Below are 9638 nucleotides of genomic sequence, written 5' to 3'. Positions count from 1 at the left end.
ATATCCATTCATCATTACAAATAATTTCATCCTGATATAATAAAATAGTGAAATATCCACAAAATATCCAAAAGTTATAACTTGTTCAATTCCACCAAAAATCCAACAATAACTAGTGTAACTGTATGTGTATCCTTATCAAACAAAAATGAACATTCAAACAAACTACATCATTGTTGCACGTCAAAAATGCCACCCCAATCCAATCTGCAAAAAAATAAATTAAAAGTTTTAGTAATAAATCAATTATACAAAAGATTAAAAACATTAGCAACTCATCAATTTACAATTAGATCAATTATACAATTTATCCCTGTAACAGACTTTTTTTTAGATTATGAGAACAAAAAATTAATTTTGAAGGCTAATTCACAAATGGTGCATCCCATTAATGTGCCGTAAGTTCATACAACTTATATTAGTCCCTCCTAAGGTGTTTCTATTGGTTCTTGTACAAATCTGTAATTGTGTGATAATTTAGCATTTCGATAGCCTTTTTTCAAGCTTTAAGTATAGAGAAAAAAAATATATTTTTTAGACTAATTCACAATTTATACATCATGTGCACCTGTACAAATTGGATGTCATATGCATGTTTCCATTACTTCCTAATTCTTCAAACATGTATTCTTTTATACATGATCCCAATAAATTTCGGTTGAATGCTTGTTCCAGTACAGTAATCTTATGTCCTGGGATGTAATCAGACAGCATTAGGATTGCTAAGACCTGCAAAATTGCAAAAAATTTAAGAGGGTTGAATAGTTTTAATTAACAAAGAGTACTCCATAACCATTGCCTATTTGATTAACACGGTGATGGGGAACAAGAAGAGATTGGACGAAGATTAAAGATTTATTTTGATGATATCTTCTTATTTATAATTTAATAGGTTTTATTATTTTATTACTCTAATTATGATAGTTTTCTTTTTGGTTACTATCAAATAGAATTTTTTTGGATGCCTATAAATAGGTCTTTTATGTAATAGTTTCACAGACTATGATATTGAATTAAATTTTGAGATATTGAGAATAGAGAATTAGAGTTTCTTTTATGAGAAATGCTAAAGACCCACAATTTAAGTCCCACAATGATATGGCAATGAGATTGGGCCTTGCATGATTGAGTTTGTGACAAACAAAAAATTGGCACATAACTTGCCATATCATTGTGGGTAAATTGTAGATCTCAATCTTTTTCCTTCTTTTATTTTGTATGGCCTTTCTTTTATTTTCTTTTAGTTGTTCTATTCTCGCCAGTTGTCCAACATCATAAAGCCTTATTGCTTCTCACCTAAACATTGACTTCTATAAATAAAATCTATAAATATAATAGAGAGGTTTAGGGCATTAAACTTTCACCAAAAAACTAATTAAAAATAATAATTCTAAGGTTTATTACTTCATAAGAATTTTATTTCAATGATTAATTCAACATATATTCAAATATAAAAACCAAAAGGCTAATAACTCGCAAAAGGAAAGCAATCCCAATCACTCAAATTAGCTTCTAGATAAACAAACAAACACAATGAATCATTGACACCGGATATACAAGTCAACAAAGGCAAAACCATCAGCTATGCTGGTTTCTCAACAAGTTGCAGAACGGATAAAACCATCATATTTGAGAAGTTATTAGCAGAAAGAAAAAAAGAGAATAACTTGGAGATTTTGAGCTAATACAAAAGTAACATAAGCTGCATTACACTGCAATAGAATTGCCCGTTAGTTTTAATAAAATTTTATATTTATAAATGAGAATTGAGATTTTCTTCTTCTTTTTTTTGGGGGGGGGGGGTAAATATGTTTTTCTTCTTTGCTTCCAAAGAATAACATCATTCTCAAAAAAAAGGTCTATTTATTACAAAAGTAATCAGAGCAATATGCCCTACCATTCTGCGTGAAACGCTTTCCACATGCTTGTCCAGAAGCATTGTTAATAACCTGTCTCATTCAGAAAAAATAAAAATAAAGATCAATTAACATGACAGCAGAAGATAATGAGATGACAAAGACTCCAGTAATAAAGATATATACCAAAACAAAAGAGATAGAATCCAGACTCTAATTGCTCATTTATTGGATCTCAACACTTGCTCAGATCAGAGTTACCAAAAAACAGATAGCTGCCCAATTGGACACCAATGAGATACATACCCCAATATCCTAACAAGAAAAGCAATCAATTTCTTGGCAAAAACTTAGTATACCAATACGAGTTCACCTAAATATTATACATGATCCATTAAACAAAATGCAACCAAGAGAATTAAACTCACTATTACAATAAAGTCCTCAATTAAAAATTAAGGTTGCAAGTCAGGCCTGGTTGGATATAGACCTATGATCTGACAGGAACATTTTTTCTTTATTTTACAAGCCATTTCATTATTGAAGGCACCAAAAGGAGATGTTGTCCCAAGTATACACAACATATAGAAAATAAAAATAATGAAAATCCATACCAATGTATCCTTCTTATCACAAAATCGAAAAAGCTCTCCATGACCCAACCATGTAAAAGAATAATAAATAAAAATTTTTAAAAAAATAAAAATAACTCTTCTTAATCTACATATCAGTTCTTTATCTTCACCTAATTTATTTTATTTGCATACCAACATGTACAAGGCAAATGTGATCCAATATTTCACAGAGTATTTGAGGAAGTCTAAAACAGTATTTCAGCAAACCCAAGGAAAGACAATCAATCTCATAATAAAAACCATACCATCCTAGCCACCCCACAGCGGATGAGAAGATAGTCCACGGACTCCATGCCTCTTTGATCATACAACAGAAGTTGGGGAAATATATTTCCTATTCTTATCAAATAATCCATTCTTAAGCTCTTGCCATGTGCCACGGATCATGCCAAAAAAGCCTCCTTTGTTGGAGATCAGTGCCTCAAAAAACCCTTCAAGGGAAAGATATCTCCTAACTAAGCATCAAAACTTTATAACATGACATCAAATTTGTTCAATTTCTAAAACATTGTACCTCACCTCATCAGGCTCAACCTCTATAGCCTACCATTTCCAAAATAGCACCATCTCAACAGCCTTGAGATCATGCATGCCCTCATGAAAATAGTGTCCCAAATCATTCCCGCTTTACATACTGTGACATAATCTAGCACCCTCAACTACTGAAGTGTTTGATTGAAAAAAAAAAAAAGCAACAGAGTACTCAAATAGTGAAACTTATACATACCCATTTTCCTGTTTCACTTGCATAGAATACCTCTGCTGCTCCACTCTTTGAAAATGCGACGCCAAATGAATCAAATCAACCGTGTGCCCGTGTTCATGAGAAAGACAAATTTTAGACTTCACAGAATCAGATCTTTGAAAAATCCCACCTGCTTCGACTTCAAAACCAATATCAATACCTCAGTCACTCTTTTTTTTTTTGGGTGAATACCTCAGTCGCTTACCGCCGCTGCTGCTCGCCTTTCACTGCTGCTCGTAGTAGTCGCCGCCGATCAAAGGATCTAGGGTTAGGGTTTGAAGAGAGAAGAGTGAGAGATGGGTTTGGAATATCAATATCAATATGAATTGAATTGTGTTAGTGTTGTGTCGGGGGGCTGCTTAGTACTGCGCAATAAATAAATAATAAAAAAAAGTTATAGCTGGTTTGAATTTTTACAGATCAGAGCATAGAAAATTATTTTATATAAAATTAAAATTAAAAAAATACATACAATCACACTTATTTAAAAAATATGATTAAAAAAATATATATAATCACACTTATTTAAAAAGTGAGATTAAAAATAAATATTATCACACTCACTTAAATTAAGTGTGATTAAAATATTAATCTAATTTTTTTATCACACTTTCAATAAAAATGAGATAATTTCATTTGGCAACACACTGGCATATATAACAAAAGATAAAAGAGATTATGAGGGAGTAGGAGAGCGATAAAAGATATACAATCCCAACTATGCTCAGTCTAGTGTTCACTTCATGCTCGAAAAAATGACCTAGAAGAGAGAACTATACCTGGATGTTGGAGAGAGATTTAGAGACGCCGATGTTGTCATCGACAGGGAGTTACCGCCATTGCTAGAGAGTGAGAAAATGGGGAGATCTATAGACGTCGGTCTACGAGAGAGAGAGATTGTGAGCGTCTGCGAGAGCGAGAGAAGAGAATGAGAGGAGGAGGGTTACCTATACACGCTAGTGTTGTCGCCACAGAGAGAGAGAGAGAGAGAGAGAGAGAGAGAGAGAGAGAGAGAGATCTCGCCTTGTGATGAACCCTACCTTCTACTTTCCTTTTAATTAGAAGTAGCCAAAGAGTTAAATGTATTTTGAATTTTTTTTTTTAATTTGCATTTTGGTGTTGCGGCTTTTTAAAAAAAATAAAATAAAATTGGAAATTGTATATTTTATATAAAAATCAATTTGGAATATTTTATAAAATCACACCTATTTAGGGAGTGTGATTATATATATATATATATATATAATCACACTTTAATTAGAAGGTGTGATTAAAAAATATATAAATAATCACATTTTAATTAGAATGTGTGATTAAAAAATATATATATAATCACACTCATTTAAAAAGTGTGATTAAAAAGTAGTAGTGTATATATAATCACACTTTAATTAGAATGTGTGATTAAAAAATATATATATAATCACACTTATTTAAAAAGTGTGATTAAAAAGTAGTAGTATATATATAATCACACTTTAATTTGAACGTGTGATTAAAAATATATATATAATCACACTTAATTGAAAAGTGACATAAAAAATAAATATTATCACACTCAATCAAATTAAGTGTGATTAAAATATCAATCTAATTTTTTTTATCACACTTCCAATAAAAGTGAGATATTTTTTTTTATTAAAGTGTGATCTTTAACTATTTTTGTAGTAGTGGTTATACATGCAACATATAATTACGAACCTTTCAATTTAACAATTACCTTTCAATCCGGTACATCCATCGATAAAAGTATTTGAATAAAAAAAGGTAAGAAACTTAAAATTTAAATATGGTATTTTCATTTAATCTGAAAATAATTCTAGATGAACAATAAATTATCACCTATAACTTTTTTTTTTTTAAATAAAAAAGTTTAACAAACTAAAAAAATCAACGTTTCTTTCTAATTTATTTTAGTAAAACTAACTTTTTAACAATTTGAGCCAAAGATATTCTTATTCTTTATTTTAATTTCTTTAATTGACAATTGAAATTAAAAAAAAAAATAAAATCCACCATGTTTGGTAAGTACTAAAAAAGTTATGTTTTGTTCTTTTGTGAAAAAAAAATAAAATTATATTAAAAAATATTATTGTTCAAGTCCTTATAGTTTAGAAGGACATAATTTTTTTTTTATAAAATTTAAAACCAAAAAAAAAGAAAAAAATTTAATAGCGATTAATAATTTGAACACGTGTATTTAAATTAGAAAATTAAAAAATTAGAAAATTAGGATTGGGATATTGGAGCTCTCACAAGCCTTGGGGGTTAAAACCCCATTTTGCTTAATATATAGTATAGACTAGCCTATCACCCGTGCTATGCACGAGATAATTATAGATATTTATATTTGTTTTAGATTTTTTTTAATATATAAATTATGTTTTTTAATATTTTTTATAAAAAATAATTTAACAAGTTGATCACTAACCATAATATACGTGAAAAGTTGAAAAGGGTACTGTAGTAACTATACACGAATTATATCTATAATTATTTGTATGAAAGGATTTTAAATGCTGATCAGGAAATTTTGACCAAATCAATAAATGCAGGCATGTGGAAAGACATGTGGATTGAAAAAAGTTAATAAATACTGATCAGGGAATTTTGACCAAATCAATAAATGCTGAGTTTTTTTTTAAATAAAAAATAAAAAATTTAGAAAATTCAGATTGGAATATTGAAGCTCCCACAGGCCTTGGGGGTTAAAAACCCCCTTTTGCTTAACACGGAACTAGCCTATCACCCGTGCTATGCACGGGATAATTATAGATATTTTATATTTGTTTTAGATTTGTTTTAATATATAAATTATGTTTTTTAAGATTTTTTATAAAAATAATTTAACAATCTATCACTAACCATAGTGTATGGGAGAAGTTAAAAGGGGTACTGCAGTAACTATACATTGATTGTATCTATAATTATTTGTATGATGAGATTTTAAATGCTGATTAGGAAATTTTAACCAAATCAATAAATGCAGGCATGTGGAAAGACATGTGGGTTGAAAAAATTTAATAAATGCTGATCAGAGGATTTTGACCAAATCAATAAATACTGAGATTTTTTTTTAAATAAAAAATAAAAAATTTAGAAAATTCATATTGAGATATTGAAGCTCTCACAGGTCATGGGGGTTAAAAATCCATTCTTGCTTAATATATAGTATAGATATAATATAATATAATATATATATATATATATAGATTATAAGATAAGAGAAATAAAGTGCTATCTTATTATAATGGATGAGATCTTATAAAAAAAACGTGTAGACATTAATGCCCTCCTATTTTATTGTGTTTACAATTATCTATATATGTGAATTGTGATTTTTAAATTTTTTTTAAATGTCCTCTTTTTTTCCTTTTTTATATTATATTAAAGTTTAATATTTTGATAATAATCATATGTGTTGGACTTTTCAAGGAATTAAATGTCTTTTTTTTTTATTATATTATATTAAAGTTTAATATTTTGATAATAATCATATGTTTTGGACTTTTCAAGAAATTTTTTTTATATTTGTTCTTAATGCATTAAAGTGTTATTATGAGGGATAATAATCACATGTGTTGGGACTTTTCAAGGAATTCATATGTGTTGGATTTCAAAGAATTTTTTTTATGCTTGTTCTTAATGCATTAAAGTGTTATTATGAGGGTAAGACTTGGGAGTTGGGAGATGTTAATAAATGCTAAGATTTTTTTTTTAAATCAAAAAATCAGGAAATTTAGATTGGGAGATTGGAGCTCCCACAAGGCTTGGGGTTAAAAACTCCCTTTTGCTTAATATATAGTATAGATAATTATAAATATTTATATTTGTATTAGATTTTTTTTAATATATAAATTATGTTTTTTAAGATTTTTTATAAAAATAATTTAACAATCTTATCACTAAGCATAGTGTATGAGAGAAGTTAAAAAGGGTACTGCAGTAACTATATACGGATTGTATCTATAATTATTTGTATGAGTGGATTTCAAATGCTGATCAGGAGATTGTATCAATAAATGCAGGCATGTGAAAAAACATGTGGATTGAAAAAAGTTAATAAATGTTGATCAAGGGATTTTGACCAAATCAATAAATGTTGAGTTTTTCTTTTTTTAATAAAAAATATAAAAAATTCAGACTCGGATATTGAAACTCCCATGGACCTTGGGGGATAAAAACCCTTTTTTGCTTAATATATAGTATATATATAGATAGATAGATAGATATAGATATAGATAATATAATATAGATAGATAGATGTGTTGAAATTTTTAAGAAATTTTGTTTATGCTAGTTTTTAATGCATTAAAGTTTAATTATGAGGGGGTTTTGACTAAATCTCCCAAAAGGCATGGGGATTGGGAGAAATTAATAAACGCTGAGGTTTTTTTTTTTTTTAAATAAAAAAATTAGAAAATTAGGATTGGGATATTGGAGCTCTCACAAGCCTTGGGGGTTAAAACCCCCTTTTGCTTAATATATAGTATAGACTAGCATATCACCCGTGTTATGCACGGATTGTGTTTACAATTATCTATATATGTGAATTGCGATTTTTAAATGTCTTCTTTTTTTTTCTTTTTTTTAAATGTCTTCTTTTTTTCCTTTTTTATATTATATTAAAGTTTAATATTTTGATAAGAATCATATGTGTTAGACTTTTCAAGGAATTAAATGTCTTTTTTTTATTATTATATTATATTAAAGTTTAATATTTTGATAATAATCATATGTGTTGGACTTTTCAAGAAATTTTTTTTATGCTTGTTCTTAATGCATTAAAGTGCTATTATGAGGGATAATAATCATATGTGTTGAGACTTTTCAAGGAATTCATGTGTTGGATTTCAAAGAATTTTTTATGTTTGTTCTTAATACATTAAAGAGTTATTATGAGGGTAAGACTTGGGGGTTGAGAAAAGTTAATAAATGCTAAGGTTTTTTTTTTTTTTTAAATAAAAAAAATCAAGAAATTTAGATTGGGAGATTGGAGCTGCCACATGGCTTGGGGTTAAAAACCTCCTTTTGCTTAATATATAGGATAGATAGATAGATAGATATAGATATGGCACATACCATTTATATGACACAAGGACCAAAGTACCGGGACAATTGCTGTAATTTGCCCTCATCTAAATTAAAGGGATTTAAAAAGTAAAAAATAAAATAAAAATTATAACATTAAAAAATGTTCACTAAAAAAATATAGATTAAAAATTAAAAATTAATTATTGAAAACTCCATACTAAACAAAGTAATGTTTTCTATTAATTTTGAAAATTAAAAAATTATTATTAATTTTTCCTCTGTTTTTTTCTCACAAAAAAAAAGTTTTTTTTTTTTTTTTTTTTTTTGTGGAGAGGGGTTTTGACCTGCGATTTTTCTAAAATGAGTGTTCTAGACGAAAAGGGTAGAATTGGTACAGACAATGAGAAAAAGTGCTTATGCAAGGGGCGCCTTCACTATGACAAAGAATAGTCGGTTTTCCATAGGGTGCCTTCTTGGATAATAGCTTCAATACTGGCATGCATGAAGGGCTTAAGTGTGAGACATATGAGAGGGGCTTTAGTGCGAAAATAAAAGAAATAGTTTACAGAGTGTCTTCTTGCTTGACGACTTCAATACTTGTGAGAGAGGAGTAGGCTCAAGTGTGAGAGAGAAATGAGGGTTTCTAGGAAGTGTCTTCTTGGGTCACGACTTGAGTGTCCGTGCACATGAAAATGAATGATAAGGGTCAGAGTGTGTCTCTTGGGGTGACGGTTTCAGTGCTCTGAAACACAAAACCATAGCATTTTAATAAAGAGAAATAATTAGTGATAAAATATTTTTGTCTCCTTAAAAACAAGAACAGAGAATTTATTATTGGTGACGAAATATTTTTGTCTTCCACAACATAACCTTATGAGACAAAAAATATATTCATTGCGCAATTAATCAGAACTTATTAGTGACGAAATATTTTCATCTCCCACAACTTATTCTTCCAAGACAAAAATATATTTGTCGCCCATTTAATAGAAAGATGAAACGGCATCGTTTGCATGATGGAGTGTTTATTGATGATGAAATATTTTCGTCTTCCATAACTTATCATTCCTAGACAAAAATATATTTGTCGCCTAATAAATGGAAATATGCAACGACATTGTTTAATAGGTAGGGAATTTATTGGTGACGAATTACGTTCGTCGCAAAAAATATATATATTTTGTGACAAAATGTTCGTCTCCAATAAGCTAAAATAATTCGCGCCAATGCAAATGAAATCGACGCCTGAATTTTGCAGAAGAAATTGTTTTTCGTCTCCTATACGTTTGAGAAAAATTAAAACAAACGACAAAATTAATATTTTGTCATCTTTGGGTTAAATTTTAAGTCACCAAATTTTGTCACAAT

At 28.8% G+C, this 9638-nt stretch overlaps 1 long non-coding RNA gene across 1 annotated transcript; it reads right to left on the bottom strand.

The window, feature by feature from the left end:
• Positions 1 to 584: 584 nt before the first annotated feature.
• On the bottom strand, positions 585 to 3577 carry LOC114278718 (uncharacterized). Its single transcript, XR_014343449.1, has 3 exons — positions 3219 to 3577; positions 1898 to 1949; positions 585 to 729 (listed from the first exon to the last, which is right to left on the bottom strand). It is a non-coding gene; the product is annotated as an uncharacterized LOC114278718 (long non-coding RNA).
• Between the last annotated feature and the right edge of the window lie 6061 nt (positions 3578 to 9638).

Source organism: Camellia sinensis, chromosome 10 (genome assembly GCF_055761805.1).
Source record: "Camellia sinensis isolate YWXY chromosome 10, ASM5576180v1, whole genome shotgun sequence".
Lineage (NCBI taxonomy): Eukaryota > Viridiplantae > Streptophyta > Magnoliopsida > Ericales > Theaceae > Camellia > Camellia sinensis.
The sequence above is the reverse complement of the archived record's forward strand: the minus strand, read 5'-3'. Positions and strand labels throughout refer to the sequence as shown.